Source organism: Notolabrus celidotus, chromosome 11 (genome assembly GCF_009762535.1).
Source record: "Notolabrus celidotus isolate fNotCel1 chromosome 11, fNotCel1.pri, whole genome shotgun sequence".
Lineage (NCBI taxonomy): Eukaryota > Metazoa > Chordata > Actinopteri > Labriformes > Labridae > Notolabrus > Notolabrus celidotus.
This window is the reverse complement of record NC_048282.1, coordinates 16,193,848-16,219,727: the sequence shown is the minus strand read 5'-3', so window position 1 is coordinate 16,219,727 and position 25,880 is coordinate 16,193,848. Positions and strand designations below refer to the sequence as shown.

General features: G+C 38.9%; 1 long non-coding RNA gene across 1 annotated transcript in view; it reads left to right on the top strand.

Annotated features, from left to right (window-relative positions):
• LOC117820879 overlaps window positions 1–25,880 on the top strand; it is an 84,149-nt gene that overhangs the window by 33,613 nt on the left and 24,656 nt on the right. The window contains exon 3 of the long non-coding RNA XR_004632865.1: window positions 2,731–2,815. This is a non-coding gene — a long non-coding RNA (uncharacterized LOC117820879). The remainder of the gene's footprint in view (window positions 1–2,730; window positions 2,816–25,880) is intronic.

Here is a 25,880-nt window from a genome sequence, read left to right as displayed (position 1 = left end):
TGTTTTGTTAGTTTTGTTTTGTTCTTGTTCTTCTTGCCCTGCCTCTGAGGTGAGAGGGAGAGACTTTGAAACCAAAGTTGGCAACATTCCTTGGCAGTGACACACAGAAGTATCGCTTTATTGCTCACTTTTTGAAAACATAGAAAACACAAAGAGTTGAACCAGATGTTCAGGTTCTGATCTTGATTGTGTGCATTGCAAGAAAAGAGACTGTATATCTTAACACGTTACTGTCAAATCAAAAGTTCCTTTTTATCCTTGTTATCCTCTGACAAGGATGATGTGTTTGTGAGCAAACTTGCAGAAAGACCTCTGGCCCATTCATTAAACATGGTGAATGGGTGTAGTATGAGTCAAGGAAGACCCCCCAAAAATATGTTCTGGATTTGTCCCCTGAAGAACACTTTATTAACTCATCTGTCAGCCTTCTGTTTATCTGCACCATCCTGATGCCCATCTAGTTGCTGGTGTGCTTCTGTTCTGGAAGTCTCAAAGATATGTTTTAACCTTGAACCATTACAAACTCTAGACTGTGTTTTTGGTAGTGTTTAAGGCATTGTAGCTAACACGATGCACAGTTGACAGCCAGCTTTCCTCTGTGAAGTTTCCAAACTTTGTTGCTCCTTTTACTACAAGTAGTCTCTTCCAGGAGAGTGCTTTTTATAATTTATCCTCCAAACATTCTCTATAAAGAAGAACAAATGTAAAGCATTAGTAAGAACACCCTGAATTAGGATTCTGTTAAATGAACAGCAAGAGGCCGTCACACAAATAGGTCCTGTGAACCAGCTCTTTACTATTTTGTGGGTTTCTGAGGAAATCCCTCTGTGTTCCAGAGGTGTCTGAGACAGGCGTGTTGCCTCACCTGGTCCTGTGTTTACCTCAGATGGTAGGATTAGGAAGCAGCCATGTGGAAGATATGACTCTAATCCATAGTGCCTTTACTTGGCACTCAGACACGGTCCTCTGCTGCACTTCCGCTCTCATAAAGGTAGAGCTACGCCTTCAAGGAATACAGAAATATCAACAGCATTTTGAGACTCTCGGAGTGTGATACAACAATATTTTGACAGCCATGTGGGCTGCTGGTTTCTTTGTGCAGGAAAGTCACTGGTGGGCTGTTCGGGGATCAGTGAGACGGGGTGTTAAGACAGTGTCTTACAGTCTTTATCTAGCAGTCATCAACCAGTCACAGATTAAGATGCATGAGATATGTCAGAGCATATTACTGTATACTGTCAAATACAAACAGAAACTGCACTTTAGAGTTTGGCTTGAAACACAGAACACAACACATTTTATATCCTATAAAATATATAACTCTCAAGTATGTTGACAAATCTCATCATTTTATAAAGTTCACCGTTTTGTTAAGGACATATATATCCTTTTTTGAATAAAAGAGATAGATAAGTGATACAGCTGCTCTCTTGTGAGAAAAAAGCTTTATAATTTAAGACAAAGGTGTCAAAAGAAGGAACAAAGACAGCTGTTTTTCCTCTGATAACTTTCTCTGATAACTGAAAAAGTTAGACAAAGAGGGCCTGGTCAACTTTTGATTATTCTACATGTATTTTATATCTTCATTATCTTATCAGCATTTATATGACTACTGTGAGAGGGTTTATCTTGCTTGTTTTTGGTCAGAGAACTTGCCCTTGAGGCCGTGACTGCATCACCAATTCCATCATAAAGGGTGGAATGCAAAACTCTTATTTATTCAAGTGCTGATAATTAAGCCATTCTCATTAGTGACATAATTGGAAATGTAATTAGCAATAGTAATAGTTATTGCATTTAATACTTTTTCTCTTTAGTTATCAGGCTCATTCAAACTGGTAATTAGCAGTCATAAGAATTTCATACTTTTTTCCACATTCATTTTGGTCACCCATTATTTCTGTTGTATATCATATCAATACGTCATAACTGCATACATTTAGATTTTTAGATAAACATGCAAACACTGCTTGTCGTCTCTGAAGTGCAGTGATTCCCAAACTGTGAGGTGCGCCCCCTAGGAAGGGGTGGAGTTATGACAAATGGTGTGGCATTGCTAAATAAAAACAATGCACTCAGTTCTGTGTAGTTAGCGCTACCGAATATGTGAAAGGACTCTCCGGTAGGGGTGAAGTGGCTAGTTTCAATACCCTCATTGATGTCATATTCTGCCATGACATGGATTTTACAATGCTGTCATCTCTGTTTTAAAAATACTTATTGGTTATTGTACACGCAAATTTTGGTTTGAGTTCTCACATGACAGAGATTCACTTCCTCAAACACAGATCCAGCTGCAGTGTCGTAGCGTAGTAGCGTAGAAGAGTAGCTTGTGATGGACAAAAAAGTAGATTGGACGTGTGCCTCAAAGTATAAGCTTCTGACAGTATGAAGCCAAAATAGCTTGACATATTTTTATCTACCAAATGGGGGCCTGATGTTTTTGTTCTGAGAAACAAAATTAATTCATATAAGCACTTTTATAAGATAACGTGTGTCATTTAGAACAGTCCCCCATATCTATTTTCCTTAAAACAGCTTCAGCCAAAAATGTGAGATGGATGAAGAACAATCTTTCTTGGCTTTTCCCTGTCAAGTTTTGCACCTGGAGAGTATGCTTCTAACATTAAGACATTTTCCATGATGTAGTATATGTATTCCTTTACATCTACCATTCCCAACAAAACACGTGATTGTACTGGTAATCAGCTAGTTTATGTTTATCTACAGATATCAGATGGCATCGGAGTGAACTTAGGCCTGAGGCGATAGCTCTACGTGGATTCAGCTCTAGCACCGTTTTTTCTACATAAAGGTGAGTTTGAATATGATATATCTTGAACTGAATTAAGTAGAAATGAGACAGCGTTGGCTTCGATTGATGAGAAATCAAACTAAGTCTATTGTATAATTTTATTTACCTGTAAAGCGTTTGGAGAATCTTTTAAAGCGCTTTTATAAATAAAATGTATTATTATTATTATTATTATTATTATTATTATTATTATTATTATTATTATTATTATTATTATAAGTGATATCCAACTCATTTTATAGAAAAAAAAAGATTCACACACTTGTTTTTAATTTTCTGTTTTTATCATTTGGAAAACAAATGACTGAATCATTGACTTTCCTTTTATATATATCTCTGGAAGTGGCTCAATAAGTGCAGCATTGGTGTATCTCTGCTCCATGTTGAAGTTACACCTCTGTTTCGAGGAACAGCTTAATTGTCTCAAACATGCACACAAGCTGCACGCACCAGTCATGATACCCCAAGGCCTAGATTAATTAATCTATGAAAACCCTTGAGCAGAGAGCATTCGACAGGTGCCTGTTTGCCTTGGTATGGGACTTGTTTTTGGCAGAGGTGCACTGGCTCATTATAACTCTATAATTAAGTTACATTTTTATTTGCTTTTTAAAAATACTGTCATTTGGTGCCAACATGGCCTAAACTCAGATTCAGTTAAGTGCACTCTAGGCTATAATGCTACCGTATTTTCTGTTCTCCCTGAAGAGTAGTACTTTGACAAATATGTGAATGAGAGGCTGAGAGTGATACTGTGTGCCACTCACTGGTTGCTATCCTGTGCCTCCTACAGGTGTTCTTGTTTTCAACTTGCTGTAATTCCTAAAATCTCCTGATTTGTTCTTAATCCAAAGCAAGCTGATTTGCATCCCCCCTCACCCCTCCCTCCTTTGTATCTCAGCACAAAAACAAACATCGTGCCCTCCTGCTGGCTGCAGGGATGGTCCTCAGAAACCCCGCAGCTCAGCTCATCCCATGTTGGGGTTCGTTGGCAGTGCTAAGTGAACGCGACCGAGTGGCTCTCTCAGGGCATCAGGGCAACGTCTGTTATTTTCAGTCACCTGCCAGCAAAGAGGGAGGGTGAGATGCACAGCATGGGGCTTTGAAGGAGGGATGAACAGGGCTGTGGGAGAGAGTCTCCCTGCTTGCAGGGTGGTCAGACTGAATGAGAGCCACCAGCATGGTTTTAACGTTTGCCAAGAGCTTGTTCAAGCTAACAATGTGGCCTGTGGAGGGGCAGACTGGGAAGGAAATTGAGGTTAACAACATCGTTACATATTAAACAGGGCTCATCTGTGCGCTTGGGATGTAAAATGGTGAGTCCTTCAACGGGCAACATGTTCTTTGTAACAATACAGCTGATCTGTTGAAATTAACAATGAAGCCCATTTATTTGCTGACCAGGTAAATTTTTGGTGGTACAAATGGAAGAATTCTTAAAAACAGTACATAATTGGATATAATACACTTAGCTTAGCCTTCCTCAGCTCCTCATCTCACAATAGTGTGCCAGAGTCCCTGATAGCTGCATAGCCTTTTTAACACTACAAGTCCTGTCAGAAAATAAATGAAAAATGTTTCAAATGTGCACATTTTGTCATTAATTCAGGTGAAAGTCTAGTGGTTGATTTTTCTTTTGTGACAGCAGAAGCTTACAAGTGTACCTGCTATCAGTACTTGAATTTGTTTCCCTTCTGAAAGCCAAAAAATGCAAAAACAGCGACAAAACATGATGACCCAAGGATCAGTTGCTATTAAATGTGTATTGACATGCACACAGATGCCCTTGTGCTGTACATTCACACTATGGTGTATGTCTGCTTTCCATGTCTAAGCTCTTCTTGCTTAATTCTTGTCATTTTAGTGTATCTAAATCAAAATATTTAAGAAACTGTAACTGTTACTGAAGGTTGCCAATGGTTGAAACATGTTTTGTTGGCCACCAAGTTAGATTTGGTGACCACCCCGATTGTGCCATGGTTAATTTCCAGGTACTAACTATATTTAATGCTCTCAAAACACCTCCTTACTTCCTAATTTAACAATTGGGCTGAAAAAAACTTTGAAGTTACAGTGATTTAATATGTTCTGAAATTGCAATTAAAGTTAATTAATGCACACTAATTAAAAACACAACAAACTGCATTTCTTAAAGTTTCACAAAAGTTCCAAACGTTGGCAGAGTTTTTTTCCTTAAAAAATAAACAAAATCGAGATTGTTCAATCTGAATTCAACAATACCTCCATCAACACTCTTCAAATGAACTGTCTAGTCAGCAATCAAAATATAATGGATGTTTTCACAGGTGCTAATAGTACATTACAGTGTGGGTCTTAAGGCTGGTTTTCTCAGCTCATGCCTTACTAGTGAATCTCACCGCTTTCCTTTACTCTTTCCCCCACTGTGCTTTGCCCAGGGGAGAGACGCCTTCTACGTGTTGTAATAAGGGTAGCTGATATAATGAAGGTCATTGTAATCAGAGCTAATGTGCCAAGGAGTCAAGACACTGTAGCTTTATTTGCCAGCAAGGCCCGGCATTTGGTACCCATGGGGATCAGGCTGATAGTGTTATCTTTGCTAACCTGACTCTAATACAGGCCTTGCTCCGCTGTTTGTGTCAGTGTCGGAGCTGAACTTTTCCCACTGATCCCCTCCATGTGCGGATGGGCATGGATTGGGCTACACTTCTCTCCATCCTGGTTAAATCCCATCCCAAGGTGTTTGACTTCTCTCAGTTCACATAGTGTATTTAAAGCGCTGTGCTCCCTCTCTCTGACTGTCTGACTTAGAAAACAGACTGGGCTCACATAGGCTGCAATTGAATGCACTTGACACAGAAACATTACATCGGCGTCTGCTGAGGACTGGCTCGTAAGAGATGACCTCTAAATCTAATCCTGTCCCTCAGGATATGCAAATGTCCTCAGCTCAAATTTGATTTGTTTTTGTCAGTTCAGGACACAGCAGTTTGTTTACAACTGTTATTCAAGGCAGAGTAAAAAAACGTTGGTGCAGACACGTAGCTATACTTTAAAAGATGGTTTACATCCTTGCTCGCTAGACGGTTTTGATGTAAGGGTTTTGAAGAAATTAGTCTTAAAATTTGGCATTGACATTTCTTCTTTAATCATTCTTTGTGTCTAGATAAACAACACTGCAAGTTAGCTATCAAACTGAAACAAGATTGAAGAGAATTAGATAATCAACTGTGTTAACTGTAGGGTTTTTTTAGGAGTTTTGCAAAATTGTTTAATCAAATAGTCAAACATGCTATGTCTTAATAAAATGACACATCCAAAATCTCATGGTTCAGTTCGGTTCACGGAACAAGGGTCACAGCTTGCGGATTAACAAAAGAAAAATAGGGAAATATTTATAAAACTTTTCCAGTCTTTTCTCAGCCATGACTTTAACTTAACATTTTCAAGGCCTAATGAATCACAATAAATCTCCACACATCTCAGCAGGCTTTCTAGTAACAAGATTTAACCAACAGCCGTATTCAACAAAGATAAAGTTATTCTACATGGATGTTTCAATATTTCTTTTACATTACACTCTAAAGAAAGATACTCTTAACAAAACAGGTGAAACACTTCATGCAAATCAGAAACCAACTCATCTTGTAGTCATTTTGGGACTTTTACTGTACATCATTATAACCCTGCTCTCATTGGGACTGTAGGTGTTTGCGTGTGTGGTGTTATACTTTATCTCTTACAAGCAACCAGGAGGAAGAGGAGGACTAACACGGTGGAATATATGTTTAAAGCAGTGAATAGCAAACTGCCAGTTACATTTCTTCATTTATAAATGTCTACTTTGGGAAAACTTTTTTTATGTGGTGTAAAATTGTTCCCACAGGTTAGTTCTTAGGAGCCCATAATGATGACCAACCCTCTAAGAGCAGCTAAATGCAGTGAAATGTCTTGCTTTTAACTATTTTGCTCCAACTGTGGGGCCTTTGTCCCCAGAGAATGCTTCGGCCTGCATGTGCGGGGCTAACACACTGAGACAAGCATCTTTCTCATGCTATTATTAGTTAGAAGTGAGGTGAGTGCTTTAAGAAACAGTAAAAACTAGGTAAACTTTTTTATTGCACACACTGATGATCAATTTTCCATGAATCTGCGAAATGTGGTCCGAACATTGTGTGGTGGCCTAAACAGATCACAGACCAATTTCTCCACTATCAATAGAGGAGTTGTCTTTTAAACTTGAACAATCAGTTCTTCAACTACAATTTTAAAACTGCCTCGGTCATCATTTCTAGTCAAAGAGTGCTTCAAGTCAGCAGTTTGATGACCCATATATGACTGGATATTTATCAGAGACCAGAGTCCAAAAATCCGAAACAAAACCGTTCTCTTGTGGGACTCCTGGACAGAACATGAATGGTGATTATGATTTCTCTCTTTTTTCTTTTTTTTTTAATTCTTGTCTCTTTAATGTGCCACTTTCTGTGAGAAACATCAAAGAGCTTTTTTCCTATTCATCTGAGCACCTCCAGGAAAAAAAAGGCTACCCATATCTAACCCCCTGCAAGTCCCCTGGTCCCATCATTCAAACTTCCAAGCCTCTCTTTGTGGCTTCCTAGAGGACCACGGTGAAATGATCTCTTTTGTTTCGCATCATTAGTTCCATCTGTTGTGCGAGCAGGCCTGTCTGTTCCGGAGCATGGCAACGTGATGGTCGCCAGGGGCGATTGGAGACGCTACCGTCCTGGTGGCTTGTGGCTCGACCTCCGCCACCGCCATTGCGTCGTCCGTGATCCCAGTGACACTCTCGCACTTGCTTGTCTGTTTTCACTTATTTATTCATACATCTAGGGAAAAAAAGAAGCCCACATGTGCCTCCTATGCATAAAACCAAAGTTAATTTAGTTGTTTTTTGATAGAATAAATTCAACGCTGTGATCTGTTTATTAAGTTGTGATTGAGATGCAAAATGTTTTTTAAATAATCTCTTGTTCTCTTTGAAGTCATTATACAGAGTTAAATATCCCTAATAACCCTAGTTGTCAAATCCACACACATTAAATGTCCAGTCTTTGTCGAAAAACAGGCTTTGATAGGTCAGAATTGTTTGCTTATTTCCTTTCAGTTGGGTGTAAAATGATGCAACAAACAGATGTAGCATTTTCTCTCAACAAGGAAATATTTTATTCATGATTTACATGAATGATAAATCTTCAGAAAGTCTTGGCGCTGATGGGCATACACAATTTTACATCTGTCTTCCTCAGAATAATTAATCACATACCGAAACACTTGGGACTTAGTGTTGGATTTTTTCCTCTCACTTTACTTGATCTAATTACTTCTTTAAAAGCAAAGTATTCTCTAAAGACGACTGCAATGGTAAACATGATAAACAATGTGCTCCACTAAAGACATATCCAGACAACATGCAGGAAATCTTGTTCTCATAAAGATTGCTTTTAGGTTCTTTGTAAGGGAAATCATGCAATCTTCACCATACCTTAGACAGGGAAATGTGGCCTTGCTTTCTAATTATAATTCCTAATTCCCAAATGAATAATTCCATAATGTCTCCCGAGTGAATTGCTCTGGCCTTATCACCATAGTGTGAATGTACAGCACAAGGGCATCTGTGTGCATGTCAATGTGGAGATCACCAGATCATTTTCATCGAAGACAGAGCCATCAAAGGTCATAGCCATCCAAATGACCTAACCTTGCAATGTAACACCTTGGTGTAAAAGTGGACTCATCCTATCTGCTGGGATGGGTGTAATGTACCTCTAATGTATAAAGTGCGGAAATAAAATAAGAGTTATAGTCTGGTGGAGGAGGCTCAGTGTGGGCTCGAGAATACTGTAACTCTATAGGCTGAAATAGCTGTGTTGGTATCACCCGAGGTGACAGCCTATTGCCAAAGTGCTGTATTTGTTGGAACCATTATGAAATAAAGTCTGTGAAAAAGGCCAATATTCAGTTTGAATTGATTCCTGGAAAACTCCAGAAGTGAATATGCTTTCATTTTGATAGTATTACTATGGACAAAATGTGTTGTGTCAGTTTCACCTTGCCATTACTTTGCTCCATTAAGGCAAAACCGCCTGATTTTATTTTTGCTCAGTCTATTTTCTGTGATAAAATGAATATGGGAAAGCTTTATTAAGTCTGAGTGACACCTAAAGCTGAAAGCCAACAGGAAAATAAGTCATGTGGGATCCAGTTTCAGTTCATTTTTGCTCAATTCCCATCTCCTGATCAAATACTGCACTTTCCAGTGGAGGCCTAATGGGAGTGTCAAGTTCACTAAGGCCCTCTCTCTTCCTCTCACTCCATTACCTGATAACAGCACTGGTTTTGGCACTTATTTGCACAGCACAGTTGAGCTATGCTTGTGCTGTGCTCATTTGTAGGAGACTGTAAGTAAAGCTATACTGAGGTCATTTTATTAATTTCTACAAATCTTCCCTGCATGTGTCCATGTTGTTTTGGGCACTAACCCATCTCATTTTCTTTCCTGCACTCTGACTATTCTAACTGCTCTTTTCAGTGAAGCTTTTGAATACTGCTCTTCTTTAAGCCAAACAAACATGACCACTAATGTCTTGGGTTCAGGGCCTTTTCAAACAACCTTTCAATAAAACAAGCTCAGCTGTGAGACATACAGGATCTCTCATGCTGGGCCGCCCCGCTGAACGTACCCTCCCTCCTGTTTCAAAGCCATCAGCTTCTGGTTCCCCCAGGAGAACCAGTATTATCCTGCAGGGTTTATTTAAAATTGTTGGGAAGGTCTTCCCTTTTTTCTTACAGTGGGTGACATTTGGGAGAACCTCACTAACTCTGAAACAGATTTGATTTGACATATTGATCGAAATCCTTCATCAATCTCAGATTTTCCGTGATAGTGAAATTGTTGTGTGTTGATATAGCCCACGTGGTGCTCAGCTGGCAACACCTGCAGTTCGTCTACCTGTGGCATACAGTAGTTTTATGAATTCTTTAAATCCTGGGAGGTCTGCTATGTTTGCCAAGACTTTAAGCACTTTGTGAGTGACAGTAACCTGAAAGGTGAGAGGAGTATCAAAAAAAAGGAAGGAAGGAGCAAGACAAATGAGCAGAGTTTACCAAGGCACCTTTACTTATGATACTGAGGTCCCTGGCTTGTTTTTATTGACCTTTTTCTCATCTTCCTCATATTTTCTGCAGTATGAGAAATGCCACTTAAATAAATGTCATTTGGCCGTCCCTGGTTTCACTGTCACACACTGACGTGTGGTATTTTGATGGAATTTACTCATTCCTGTAGATAGGGTATCCATTCTTGCTATTATATTGCATGACCTTACTGTAGAGCTACATTTTACTGAATAAATATATGCACTCTTGCTGTGCATCCTTTTTTAAACACTCCTCCCTAACTGCCTCTTAAATCGTCAAACTGGTCGGCCTCAGTGTGTTACTTTTTTGTACCGTCTTGGGAGGACAAAGATGCTTTGGCTGAGACATTATTGGACTATTAAAACGCTGCCCCTCCCACTCTCAAGCACTTTTAGTTCTGTATAAATGCATTGGAATTACTTCCAGAGGAAGAGTGGTGCAAAAAGACCACTGGAAAGGCTACTTATTCTCTTAATGATGTCTTGTCCTTTTAAAAGTTTTCATCTTCAGTCACAAATGGATGAGAACGGCAGAGGAGCACCCTAGGGATTGAGGTCATCCCAACCTTCTAGTCCCAGTACAGGAAGTTACTTCCTATGAGATGAGGCAGGACAGTTTGCTTTAAAAGTTGAATTTGTTGACAGGGTGGGGTGGAGCGCATTGCCAAATACCACACAGTAATTATTGTGGATGTTGATTAGTATTAAATTATTTTTGATTAGTTTGTTACCCATTTATAGGTGTGGGAAGAGGAACAGTGTAAACTGATATATGTTGTAAAATAAGTTACGTGCTGGATCCTTTACTGTCAGGAACAGGAGAGATCTTCATCATAGAATAGCTTTTCTGATAGTTTTCATGCATAAGAATGCAGCACTGTTAGCTTCAGCTAGTCAAACATACCATGTCTTTGAATCTGAGCGTGCATTGTGAAAGAAGTTAGACATTTTTCTCATGGGAGTGTACTTCAAGATAATCCATCCACTGGCATGCAAAGTAATTAAACTATCAACACCCATCCATTATGGTTTTTACCACGGTTGCACAAATTATTTTTTTTACTGAATTGAGTTTTTTTAACAAACAGCAGAAATCAATCTTATTTCAGGTCTTCATGACTCCTAAACCCAAGAGGGCTTCTTGGTACTGAAAAATCTACAAAGGCGTATTCTTAGTAGGATGACAAAAACTCAAATATATTCAGAAGTGAAACAGTTGTATATTACTGTACCAAACAATAACAGAAACATTACGCTATGAATTTAACATTACTATTTACAGCAATTGAAAGAAGTAGTCTTGTCAATCTCTGTGTGCTTAAAAGGCATTATTGGAAAGTGTGCCACAATGATATAAGACCAAATGATTGCCCATCACCTTTTGCAAAGGACACCGTTTCCCACTGCCCACCAACAAAAGCATAGACAACTGTGGTTTACTCAAGTGGCAACTTCTGGTCTCAAACTTTGAAGGCCATGTGGAAGTGTTATAAACTGCAATTCATCGACAATCCGCTTGAGGCTGGCTGCAGAAACACCAGAAACCGCAAAGACACAAATTAAAAAAAGACTATCTTTACATTGATAAACATGTTTACAGCCGGGTTCAAAAAACGGCTTGCCCCTACGTAGCTAATTTCTCTATCGGCACACACTGTAAGGGGGGAGAATTTTTTTCTAATGCGACGGTTCAGAAGATATTAAGATTACGAGTTTTTGCCCAACTAAGGACATGACTGACTTGACTCCCAGACGGGAACACATAGCTGTTGGCTAGGAGGCTCAAACTCCGCCTCTTTACGTCACACTCTGCCTGGTTGAGTTCCACATTTCCAATATGGCTGCCGCTGGGGAACAGATGAGTGATGTCGCGGATACTACGTCCATATTTTATACAGTCTATGGGTTTACTACAATAAAACAAAAAGACTGGACACAGGTGATCATCAAAAAGGCTTGTGTTAGCAGTGCATGCTTCATATAGCATGTATGTACTGTTGTATGGTTGGATTAAACTATGTATTTTAAGTGTTATAACTACCCTTGAATCAGACACTGGGGGGGGCATTAAGAGGAATATTTAGACTTATCTGTAATGTTAACTTTTTAGCTCATGGGGTAACGCTAGCTGCATTAGCAAAACAAAAAGGAGTAAACCGTTTGTCACCGTCCTTTGTACCATTGCCCGAATAATCAACTGGAAGTATATAGGCATCTAAGGACTTAAAGGCCAATACACACTAGTTTTTTCTATCAGTTCAGTGTAAACGTGAGGCCTTTCCACCTTTGGCAGTCTGATCAAATTATCCATCCACTGAGCGTACGCTTCAGTCAGTCTACTTCCATATGTCAGTATTAACATATTCAAGTAACACTCGTACCGATCAGTAAGTGAGTCACATCTTCGGAGAGACCCCTGGTATCTTCTGCCATCATTGACAACAAGTCAAAAACAACTTTCTAGTGCTGGTTAATATGTCTAGATAACTGTTTTGTCTCCAAGTAAGCCCCGCTCACCACAAAAAGGCATTCTGTTTGCTAACCTGAAGAAGGCCTATTGACCAAGCTATACCCTGCATGAGACGATTTCCTGTGTATTTTCACCAAATACTAAATATTATTTTTTGTCAAAGAATATAAAATGAGGAAAGCATAGATGTGTCTCTGTACTTTTTAATAGACTTTGTAGTGTATAAAAGTTTCTCTCAGTTTTGGATGTAAAGGAGGAGTGATGCTGGCTGTAGAATCACAATATAGCATTAATTTTCTTCTCAATCCCAGCACCTTGCGGCTGCCTACAAGCACACATCAGGCGGGTGAGGTGTAGTCAGTGATATACATGACATGCGTCTCTAAGGACCCTCTGATTTGTATAATATCCTTCAGACAAGGTCATAGCAGTGCCTACGTCTTTGAAGATAGAGGAAAGAGAACATGTTCCCCCTTCATTGTGCCTGTGGAAAAGAACAAACGTGAGATCACGGTGTCGAGGGGCTTCCACTCTTCAAAGTTGATATGAATCAGACATGAAACGTTTTAGATAAAGTGATAGTTATCTTGATTCCTGGCGCCGTCCGTTGAATAGACGGTGCGACGCGTGGGGAAACTGATTAGCTGCGTTTTAGTGTGAAATCCTGGGGAAACGTATCCATCTGGTGTATGAATAATTTAGATGGCTCAAGTTGGTTCCTGTTGCTGTTGTGTTTGTGCTCAGCTTTCTCTCCCGGCTCAGCACCCCTCCATCACCACCGCCTTCCCTCCCTCCTTGACATCACTCCTGAGGCTTGTTTGTGATGCTTAAAGGGAAGTTGGGCCACATGAGGAATCGTGGGGAGGAGAGACTCACTTTCTTTCTCTGTTGTCTCTCCCTTCTTCTGTCTTTTCTAGACCTACACAAACCTCAGATAAACAGTTTAACACCCCCGGACAACCACACCACCTTCACGCATGCACACACACGCACACACACACACACGCATATGCACACCAGCAAAAGACACTGTCGGTACAAAGAAACAGTTGTTCTCTGTTCTTTATACAGTACACCTTGCACACCTTTGAAGTCGGAAAGGCTTAGATTTCAGTTATTAAAATCTGATCATTGGCATGCACTAAGCTTTGTGTTGATAAGACAGGGTGTGAGCGATTATAGATTTTAACATGGTAGAATGAAAAACATTATGCAGCCCTTATCAGAGATTCATCAGAGTTGGTGAAAGTTCCTCTCTTAGTTTAAGAAGTTTAGAATCAAAATGGATTCAAAGAACTGACTTTGGCTAACTGTCCCTCAAGTGAACTCACACACACACACACACACACACACACACACACACACACACACACACACACACACACACACACACACACACACACACACACACACACACACACACACACACACACACACACACACAAAGTGATCCACTTTCATCTAATTAAAATACTGCCGTTTTAAGTGCACACATAAATACACGTTATGATGACAAAAGTGAAATTGTTTGCAGATATACCTGCCCATGCATTTATTAAAACAACTGTGAAAATGCAAACATGATGAGGTGGAGTTGTTTCCTCTGGTGTAATCCAGTCCCTGTCTTTTAAAGAACCAGTGAGGATGAGGGGGGGGTGCCATTAAGGAATAGGAGGAGAGAAAGACAGAGAGAGAGAGAAAGAGAGGGAGAGCGAGAGGGAGGGAGGGAGGGAGGAGGAGGGGGATGTGACAGGCCCTTGGAATCTCAACCTCTCTCTCCTGGCGCCCGCACTAATCAACCCCTGTAATTTATGCAGAAAATATGATTTATATTTAATTTCACTACACTTGCATTGTTAATTTGAGATGTAATTAACGCGTCGCCACGGCAACTAATTTCTCAATGCCGTAAATTATCACCGCCTTTTCATCAAAATTCAGTTACTTTGGCTCCTGTGTGCAGTGTTGTGATGCAATTAGGTTACCAGGGCAACCCCAAAGTGTTAATTTTCTTTTGTTATATTGCAGCCAGGCAGAAGTTTATATACGACAAGTCATATTCACTTTTTTTTTTTGCTGAACAATGAACTTGGATCTTACCTCTCCAAAAGGGGGGACATGGGTGTTAAACAATGCTGCTGGAACATGCTGCTCTTGTACTCAAGTATACCACACTGCATGCTGCTTTTCCCAACACTTGTTATAGAGCACTGAACTGACTGATTGCTCAGAATGCTATGCTATCGCAAGTAGAGGTGTTTCAAACTTGTCCTTTGGGAAAGGGCATATTTGTCAAATAGAATCTATATAGATGAGGAATGTGTGCATTGTTCAATTTTAAGAGAGCCGGGTCTTTCTCCCTCAAACATCCCCTCCTTCTCCTCTCTTTCTCTCTGCCTCATACATACAAACATACTCACACACGCATACACCACGGCACATTTTCAGTACTTGCACTCCTTTTATTCCCCCAACAGTGACTGTGAAATGACTCAATATTTTAATCAACTGTATCTAATTTGCACTCCAGCAGAAGATAGGGCCACATGTGTGCTGTTGTTGCCCTGGCTGGCACTGAGTATGCCCACCGGATGCCTCTGAGCCGCCCTGGATTGCCACGCTTGCCAGTCTCTGCGGTCCACTCGGTGCGTCCGTCTCCAATCCATCCCCCCTTAGCTAGTCTTCAGTGGAAATATCAGGTCATTGGCTGCTAAGCTCTGGTTAACTGCAAAGGTAATTAAATTTGTAAGCAGGCTTTTTGAATCTTTTTAGCCTCTTCGGTAATGCCGGCAGGGATTACAGCCTTTTTGAAGCACAGCTCTATACTGATGCCCTGGCAGAAAAGGGGCCAAGTCCCTTTAACCAGGCAGGGGTCACATCTGCTGAAGCCCTGACTGATGGATCCAGAAGGTTGACTCTCTTTACTGTAGCTATACACAGGGAACAATGTTTGTGTATCACATTGGATAGACCCTGCAGCAAGATGAAATGTTGAACCTCAGCTTTCATGTGTGTTGAATTTGGTTGAACAATCAAACCATGTTTATTTATAACCCAATGCCCGCACACACCCAGAAAGTCAGAGCCCTAACACTGGCCAAAACATTGACTTTCCCTGTGTCTGGCTTGTTTTGAGTAGAGCTACCATGGCACTGATTTGCTTCATTTGTGGCACAGAAGAGAAAGAAGACTGCTGTAAGGTGGGGAAGTTCTTTTTGATATCAAGATATTGTCCCTGCAGACTTTAAACAACGGTTTGACTTTATTTGCAAAGACAGCGTAATATAAAAGGATTCAGTGAAGGCTCTTTGTAGAGGGAGACCATGGGGAGAGCCCCAGCAGAGGCTCTCTGTAAAAAGCCTGTTCCTCACAAGGTAATGATGCATTTAATGTAAAAGACATCTTTCCAATATAATTTCCCTTGTTTGGAGCATTACTTATGAATTCAAAAAAGAGTGATATTGGTTACTGTGAAGATTACAGTGCAGCTATTTGGATGTAACTGCAACCCCAAGAGCTTTGATCCCTCCCTGTCTGATCTTTTAACTATAGATTAACTCCACCTCAGACTCTAAAACAAGCTTGCACTTGCCTTATTCAACACACCTATAGTAAATACCAGGGTTTGTGTAGAAACTCCAAAAAAACTGCAATGTATTTCATCACCTCATAAATAGCAGTGTGATACAAGACTGCATCCTGTATAGACTGGTTTTTTTGGGATATTATCGACAGCCTTATAACCACAGCAAAAGTGCAAAACAAGGAGCTTGTACATTTTTCCCACTTCTATTTGTTCACTGATGTCAAAGTCGTTCTCCGCAACAATAAGAAGCCACAATGAGGCTGAACTGCCTAATCAAGAGGAGCGTAACAGAACATCTAACCTGTCTGGTATGTCTGGCAGATCTTGCTTGATTAGAACAACAAATATTCTTGCTATTGTCCTGGTGGATGCTAAGTATGAGCGTCAGGAAAGGTCATCAAGGAAGTTTTTATGTAACTCGCTCTGTAAAAACACTAAGTTGATTAGACTTGTTTATTTATTCAGGTCCAAAAGAGTGTTTGCTTTTGTCGCATTTATTCCCATTTTGCCAGCACAAGGGGCCCTGGAAGACGAGTTACCAAGGAACACAAAATTTTAATTAGTGTATTTTAATCATTCAGGCTTTTCAAGCTAATCCACAGACTCCTGAGAATTCCCAAGATGCAGCTCTGTGCTGCTTTACCATTTATTGTTGAGTCTATTATAATTACTGTTAGCAGGTGGGGGCAGGGAGACGTTTATTATGTTTTTCCATCTTTATTATAATTACTAGAAAAAATGAAAGGATGCTGTTTCATTAAGTTTAGAGATGATGCCATTTTCCCCTTGTTTTTCCCCTCAATCTCCTTCCTTGCCTTTGTTCCATAATGCTATTGTACTGGCTTTCATTCCAGGGCTTTCATACATTGCACAGCTTTATGAGGAAAAAAACAACAAAAAGAAACAGATCTCTTATTAAGAACAGAAGAGGGGAAAGATGGTCTTAAAGAACTTAATTTCTGAGAGAGTTTTCTCTCTTCCTTTTTTTCTTCAAATCCACACAGTGCTCTGAGAATGAAGTTAACGCATCCTCTGAAACACAAATGTTTAATAGAGTTGGACTGGGATCAGAACAGAAATGCAAAAAGTAGAGTATGCTTGCCTCTCTTTCACGCTCGTCAGTAATGACAGATAAGAGGACTGCAGTAAATCTTTAAGCCCCATGCTTTTGGTGCTCTGCAGGGATTTTAACATCTTCCAGCAATATTTAATGTTTGTCAGTTTATTTAAATACCATATTGCCACTCCCTCTTTCTATTATGTCCCAAATGTCTAGAACGTATGCATCCAAAACAATCAGGCAGCCAAAGTTTTGAAGCAAATGACTGAGGATTTTCTCTTTTGGACTTCTTTTTGTCTCCCTTTTTCTGATACTTTTCAGAAGTACAAACTTTTGGTGTCTTTTCTTTTAAAGAGAGATTCCTTTGTAAAACTGAATGTGTCTTTGTGTATTGGAGAGAGAAAGACGACGACAACTGTTTTTGTGGATGCTGTATGAGTTGACTAGTTGATCTGAGCTTGTAGTATGGTTATGTTGGAGTTAACTGCATCACATAAAACTTAACGTTCTCTGTCATGGCAATGTCTGTCAAGGGCACCATTTTGGCAAATGATCCCATGCATTTTCTTAAGTGAGCAGATCTGAAGCTGTCACTTTGCTAGAAGAGCAATACGCTAACAAACTTGATTTCAGAATGATGTCATTAGACTTCCAGTTATGTGAATGTTTGCTGTGCTTCTTTGTTCATAAACATCTGCAGGGTAAAATCCCTCTGAAAAGCAGATTTGCATTTTGTTGTTTACCAGAAAAACTCCATGTCTAGAATATGCAATATAAAAATGATTCAACACAAACCTTTGGAAACCATGACAAAAGCAGACTTAAAGACAGACTTAAAACAACAGTCTTTAATTCTTTTTATAATTTATTACCAGTGATTTGGCATTTATGTAATATTGCCACAGGAGCTGAAATGGTCAAGTCTTGACAAGAGAGCCTTTACTCTGAAGAGACAAACAGACAGATTAAGTCAAGAGATAAACACCGGAGCTTACTTTGTAAAAGAGTGGGAGACTTTGTCTGCATGCACAGTGTGATATTTTATGGTTGAGTGGTTGTATTTGATCTGAAGATTTAAAGAGAAGGATTCACACCTGTTGCACTTGGCTAAGTTACACAAAATACGGTTTTATTTGACAACTTCAATGCGTCATGAGACGGTTCCATGGAATCCAGCTTTTTGAGACTGTTCTTTGTACCCATAACAAAAAACTGACAGTAAGTTATATTAGATACCATATGTACTATATCTGCAGTTTAATGTATGGATACATTACATTCAAAAAATAATGCAAGGTTAAGTTTGTCACAAGCTGTATGGACATCCAGATTGAACTGTTGATTAAAGCTCTTATGTTTGCCCATGAAAAAAGTTTGTTTTTTTTCTGTAGAAATAGTCACCATGTTAGACCATAAAAACTGCATGATCCATTACAATGTCACAGAATGACATAATTTTGAGAAGCAAAAAAGGCAAAACTTTTCTACATGTAGCATTAATAAAATCCTCTCTTTCATTTGGTTACATTTTAAGTAACCTTTATTTACAGATTCTACTTTAAAATTTAGACTCTGCACTGGGTTGGTTTCTGGATTTCCATCATTAAAAGTGATCTGGTTTCTGTTTGTAGTACATTTCTAGCTAGACTAGAGTTGACCAATAGCGTTTTAGCAGGCATTGGTATACGCAGAAAAAACAATCAATGTGGAGAGAAAAAGCAGGCGTAACACACACACTACTGCAGGGTCAGCCTGGCTCCTATCAGCAGTACTCTGATGGTTACGTATCTCTATAAACAAATATCTTTATGCAAGTACAGCTAACAAAATGTTATAGATAATACATTTCAACTTTTGACACAAATCTGCTCAATGCTGTGTTTCAAAAGTCCATAAGAAGTTAGTTTTCCAGACTACCTGGAATGCATCGTGCACCTTTGATTGCGGCATCTGTAAGCTTAAGAAGCCAGCCTATGGGCCAGGCGGCGACATCTACAGGCTCGGAGGTCTTTTTGATTGCAGGAATTAAAGGGAAAGATGAGGAACTATTGATACATTTAATGCATCCATGTAAGAGGCAGGAAAATCCGTATCCCATTGTGAAAACAAATGTTGTGATACTTTGCTTCAAAGATATTTTTACAAGCCCCAATTAGGTGTTTAGTCCTCTACAACTACTTTAAGTTGGTAAGTTGTAAAATAGTTGAATGGCAAAAAATAGATCACAACACTGTAATGTTTTGTTGTTGGGGTTAAGCATATCACAAAATGAACTTCTCCATGAATCTTTGTATGGTAACAGTTATCAGAGAACTGATGCAGTGCTTCTGAGAACTAATACAGTATCCCACAACAAAACATTGCTATGCTCAAGTGTATCATTATTTTTGTATGCACCTGATTAGCATTAGTAGGAAATCAGGGCACATGTACTGCTAAAGTGCTTACCTGTTGCTTTCCATCAGCTGTTATTTTCCATTGTCAAGTCAAGCAGTATTTCCATTAGTTAGGAGTCAGTAGCAAGTAGCACAGCTAAAGTGCGAGGCCAGTTGGGGATCTCTTGCAGCAAATATTTGCCTCAGTCTGAACCCTACTTGTCTTTGAGATTCACTTTGACACACAGGCTCACATATATTCTTGACTCACATAACAGTAAGTTATAAAGTTTGAAGTAATCCCGAGCTTCTTTACCTTGTTTGGTTTGGCACTCTTGATCACAAGGTCTCTGCATACTGTAGCTGGAAGTTATTTTTTTGACCCCTACTAACCCTTAGATCGGCCTCTTCAATTTTAAAACTGTCCCCAAACTGTCAATCCCCCTGAAATTCTTTGAGCTTCTCTGTGTATTTAGCACCACATCATTGCTCTATTCTGGGATGTTTTTGAGGGCAAAAAGGAGAGGAGAGAATGAGTCCATCCCAAGCGGATATTTTTCATGTTTTCATGAAAAATTCCACATCTTCCCATGAGGTGGCTTTCTGGGTAAAAAAAAACAAGATATATTTCAGGGACAGGTCATAGGAAAAAATAATTAATAGACTTTTGAAGTGTGAAAGGCCATTCTAATGCAATTATAGAGTCTTTGTGAAGTGTCAAGATTTTTGAATTATAAAATCACTCTGGATTGGCAGCAGTAATTATGGCGGGTGAAAGAGACATTCTTGCATGTTTGCTGATGCAGCTGGGCAGTCTTTCCTCTCTGTTTTAGGTTTTCTTTTTTAAAACTTGTGTTTCAGAAAGGGCTTTGTAGTTTTTTCAACATCATTTGGAGATGCTTTAGTTTTCATAATGCAATAGGAAACAGCTTCTGGCACTGGTGTGCTAACTCTGTGGCAGCCAAGCCTTGTTCATATGATATTTCATATCATACTTGACATGATCCAGAACTTATTTTTCCCTGTTCTTGATGTGTCTTTAATATGTGCTAATCCATGTAAACTCATGACACTCTGCTCATTTGTAAACATTTGACTGGGGCATCTTCTGGTTGACCCATGCACTCTTTCGTCTATTAATCCTAGACTTGATTATTCAAAAAAAGGGCAGCATAATACACGTTTTTACAGATGCGATTTTGTTGAATTCCTCAATCAAATCTAATTTTCCATCACTGATTCTGCTTTCTGATATAAAAAATACAGAGCTCTGTACATGTCACTCTTTCAAGAAAGGTTTAACACATCAAAGACTGGTAAACAGTAAATGGGAATGCTACTGTGTACAAAATAACTGTGGTACGAAACATTACACTACATCACAAATGCTGTAGATAAGTCACAGCCTTTGAAAAAGATGCCAATGGTGCCGACCATTAAATGCTGTTATTACCCGGTGTTGTTAGATACTTGATTGTTATTGGTCAAAACCACTTAATAAGGGTAAATGATTATAGAGAGAATGAGTATAGAGGAAGTAATGTAGGGGCAACCTAATGACATATGTTATATCAAATCCATCAGCATAAAGGAGTCCGGCACATTTCACCTCTATCTTTTTCCACTAAGACATCACCCAGCAGCCTGAAGAGCTACCGGCCTGTTCAGTTCTGTTCACTCTGTCTAACTTTACCTTCGGTGGCATTATTCAGTATGATTTAAACTATTACAAAAAGAAGGCAACTGTTTTAGCCTGAAAGTGAATTGAAAGGTTCAGTTTGATGTTTAAGTTGTCCTGTAATAAGGCTGATAAGTATCTTTTACCATGGAAGCCTTAGTGACCGTGGAGTCAGAGGGACAATTTTTGGGTTGTCAAAATTAACATTTTGTAAATCATAAAATCATCATTAAATCTGTATTTTGTTTTAAATTGTTTCTAGATTGAATTGATAGCTGGGTAATAAGAGAAATAATGTATTGTGAACAGGTGGATATGCAAATTACATATGAGGAGTTAATTTGCAAAAACAGATAACTCAGTTTTTATAAATTTTCAAAAAACACATTTCTTTTTGATATACATTCATAATAAAGTTACATTTTCAAGATACCTCTGATTTGTAAAGTCATTGTGACTTAGTCAAAGCCACCCAACCTCAGTTGATTGATAATACCTAAAGATAGTAATAGAAAAAAATGTGTTTATTGAAACAATTTTTTTATTTTTTCAAAAGTGAGTTAACTGTTTTTGCAAATGAAGTCTTCATTTATCTATTTATCTTTTCATAATGTATTTCATCACCCAACAAGCTCATGTAACTAAGGAGTTAAGAGATGTGTAACAGTAGTTTTATTTAAATGAATGAAGGCATGATGGAAAATATCAGTCTGTATTCTAAGCAATGATAATTCGGGTTCCTGTTAAGAATAATCTTGCTAAAGGAGCAGGAATGTGGGAAAAAAAGAAAATTCAGAGTCCTTTCTTATGAACTGTAGTGAAAAGGGAAGCTCTAACAGCATATCAGAGGTCACAATAAAGTTTCACACTACTTATCCAGGTTCTTAAAGGCATCACTAATTATAAACATCACAGCAGAGTTGAAATTCTGTGTCTGTGGTACAGTAACAGGAGAGTCTTCATTAGACCTCTCATAGCTTGGCCTTGATCAGCTTTGTGGAATAATAATGAGTGCATCTGTTCTTCACACAGAAAGCCAGGTGATGTTTAGGTTTTTGTATAATAGTAGGGCAAGTGATTCCATTAGCATCCATGATGGGTCTCCTGGGGTTACAGAGGACAGAAAACATGTATACCGGTTCTGCCTTTTTTCCCCTCTTTTTTTTAATCAGCTTCAGATCTGTTTCCCCGTGATGCAATACAGAGGCTCTTTTCCCAGTCTAATGTCGAGGTCCATGTGTTTAGTTTGAGCGAGGCAGGCTAACCAGACCTGATAAAAGTGGCATTAAACCATCAGACATCTCCCCTCACACAGCACCCACGTCCACATCGTACAAATTACTGCTCAATTTGGCTGCAATCATGCTCTTAACATGGAGCTGGTTTGGAGAGGAGCTTTTCTAATTATGGGCAATCTGTAAAAGATTGTTGTTGTGATTACAGCACAGACATATGCCCTGGTGCAGAGTACATACAAACTAGAGACCGGTATGCTTAAAGCCCAAAAGAAAACCTGCTTACTGCCTGAACTATTTAGGTGTAAAAGTACAGCAACACATGGAAATAAATGAAAGAAAATTGAATGTCAGATTAAAATAATATCTCAATAAAATGTTCTTTAAGAAAAGAGTAATGCTCTGTTTATTGAAATAAATGTGTAGATTTTTGCTTTTGCTCTTCCAGCGACTGGACAAATTTCCTTCCAGATATCTGATCAAGAACAGCATAGAGACAAGATCAAAAAATCCTAATTATAATCACAATGAAACAGGGTATAACAAGGCGATCCATTCTGAAGATGATCTGGTCAGACACAAAAAAGGGCAAATAAAATCTTTGAGTGCACTGGTGCTACTTCTGCTTTCAGTGCCTTGACAAAGAGGGTTGAATGAGCCTCCCGTACTACTTCATTTTCTCTTTTTTCAAGTCTGTGGCTCCATGTTGCCTTAGAAAAACTCCTCATCCGCCCAAACCGCCACACGTGCCCTTTTCCTGCCTCCGTTTATTACACAGCCATGATCCTCTTATGAAGGCTTCCTCTCCAGTGGAATAGCATATGTTTCTTGTTAAGCCCAATTTCTTTTTCTCATCATTTAAGACGAGTATTTGCCAAGCCAAAAGCATTGAGAAAGCCTAACTTCTGCCATTGTTTTAACCAGCCCACCTCCCCCTATAATGTCTCGGAATATTTCAAATAGCTGAGGTTTTAAATTAATTTGCTGCCACAACAAAAGAGCTCAGCGTTTTAATAGCATTGTAAGTAATTTTAAGTTAATTCAGTAACCTTTGAAATAGAGTTCAGGCAGCCACTAAATTGTGGTTGCTGTTGACGAACAGAGAGGTCATGGAGAGGACTCGGGCTTATTCATCAAAGGATTAGTGGGATTTCATTTTGGAATTGCTATTTTTCATCCAGTGACTCAAAATCTGTCACTGATACACTTTGGAGGACTTAATAAACAATTACCAGTTTAGATTAGAACATTCCTGAAGCTTTAACTTTATTCTAATTGACTCTCTATCATTTCTGAGCACCAACAGTAGTGTTCAGCATGAAACGAAGATCTTTTGAAAACATCTCGAGTCCTTTTAGAAGCTTTTAGAAGTAGAGATAGTACGATTAATTGGGCCAAGTAATGACATTTTAAATAATCAGCATCTGCCTATGCTTACACTCATGGAGCAATGCTAGCGCTTCCACTATTACTACTAACCTATTTCGCAATCTACACTCTGCGATGTATTGTACATTTTGCCCGTTACCATTGTCCTTTTGGTATAGTGACATTTTTCTCATCCTTAATGACAGCATATCAAATCTTAAACATTCATTGGCTAGTGTTTAATATACATTCTGTTCTGAAGTATAGAACAATGCAGTTTAATATCGCTTCTGACAGAAATATCAGTCATGTTCTTAAATCCATAACATAACCCATTGAATATTTCTATTTCAAAAATTGACAAAAATCTGTTGTTTTCTATTAAATACAAAAAATAAACCAAAACAACAACAAGATGATATCTCTATTATAAATCGGCCATCAGCCAACCTGCTCTCTAATTATCAGCATGGGCAGTTAAAAAACTGCTATCGGTCCACTGCTATTCATAGGTACATTGTGAAGGTAATTCCAGTACAGAGTAGGAAGTGTAAATTGAATTTTTAGTCAATCTACACAACATTACAGAAATCTTCCCTGTCTCGCTGTCATTTAAAAACAATCTGTAAATATCATGCAGATAGTGTTGAACATTTCTTAATAGGAATGCAGCTTATCATTAGTAACTGAGAACCATCCAAGTAATTTAAACTGTCCTGATAACTCCACAATATAAGCCAGTTCATTTCCCTCTTTATTTCTTTATTTTTTAATCCAGTTCTTTTTAACAACCAACATCATAAATACGTGGCTCCCCTCATAATGTATTCAACAATATGAGAGTATGGCTGTGGTGTCACCTCCTTTTTAGTGTGAATTTTCCCCCCACATTAAATGTAAGCTGTTATAGGGCCCAGAGGAGCTCAGTAGTCTATTTTCCAATGATGTTGTCAGCCATGTGGCTTACACCCCAGAGAGGTGAAGGTAATCAGCCCTTTCATCTCCAGAGAAGGGGCAATGTCGAGGTCCATGGCTGACTCCATATTTCCCTCAGCCGTCCTCTCTGATTCGTCACTGAATCTTGTCTAGTTCTCAGGACTGTCACTCTTATCCAGCTTTAGTCCATCAAGATGTTTTTCTTCTTTTTGAAACAAGTGTGTTTGTGTGTTGGAGCTCTTAAAAGCCAAAGAACATATGGGAAGAGAAAGGGGAAGTCTGTCATCTTTGATTTTTCAAAGATTTATAACACAGCTTAAGCCGAACCAAAAAGCCTGAAGATCGGTTTGAAGTTCTTAATATGATAAATGTTTGTTTTCTTTTTTGGATTATGTGCTTTCATTTTCATTTCATCCTGGTGTTTCTGATAAACATCCTTGAAATATAAAAAAAATCCTCATAAAACTTCAGCATCCTGCCGTGCTCAGTAACAGAGCTAAAAGAATGAAGACTGTAAATTTAATTTAAACACTGTTTTTGGAGGTGTTTTTGTTGTCTTGATGACGTTAATGAGCGGGAATCAGAACTAAGGCGAGAGATCAAAACCTAGTTTTAAGAAAAAGATCAAAACCCTAAATTCCCTCATTAGAGAACAAATTTCCTTTAAGGCTTTTGAAATCTCTTTTCTTCTGAGGGCACATCCACGTTCACATTCCCTTTGTGTAGGTGTTGAAACAATTGCTCTCTTCTCTGCACCTCCCTAAAATAGCAGACGTACAGAGCTTGTAAGAAAATTAGTCAATTTAATTTCCTTGAGTAATGAAAATGTCATGCACCATTTAATAAAACTGTGAGAAAAAAGTCTGCGTTTCACACGTCGGAGATAGCTGGGGCCCCATGGATTTGAAAGTTTGACAGTTGCCCCTTTTGATGTTTTCTCTGAGTTTTGTTTCTTTTCTTTCTTGATGTGATTTTAAATTAATCTCAACAGCTTGGATGTAAATATGAAAATGAGACTTGTTTGGTCTCCGCCTGACAACCCAGAGCACTGCTGGCTGAGGTAACCGATATCTCTATCCCCTTTAAACTGCAAATTATTTTACGTTTATGAGTTTGTCTCATCTTCAAGGTCAAAAATGTAATTTTTGCTCTTTCAAAGGGTTATAACCTTAAAAGAGAACCTCCATCCTTGCTGATTAATGAGAGACTCCAGCATTTGAT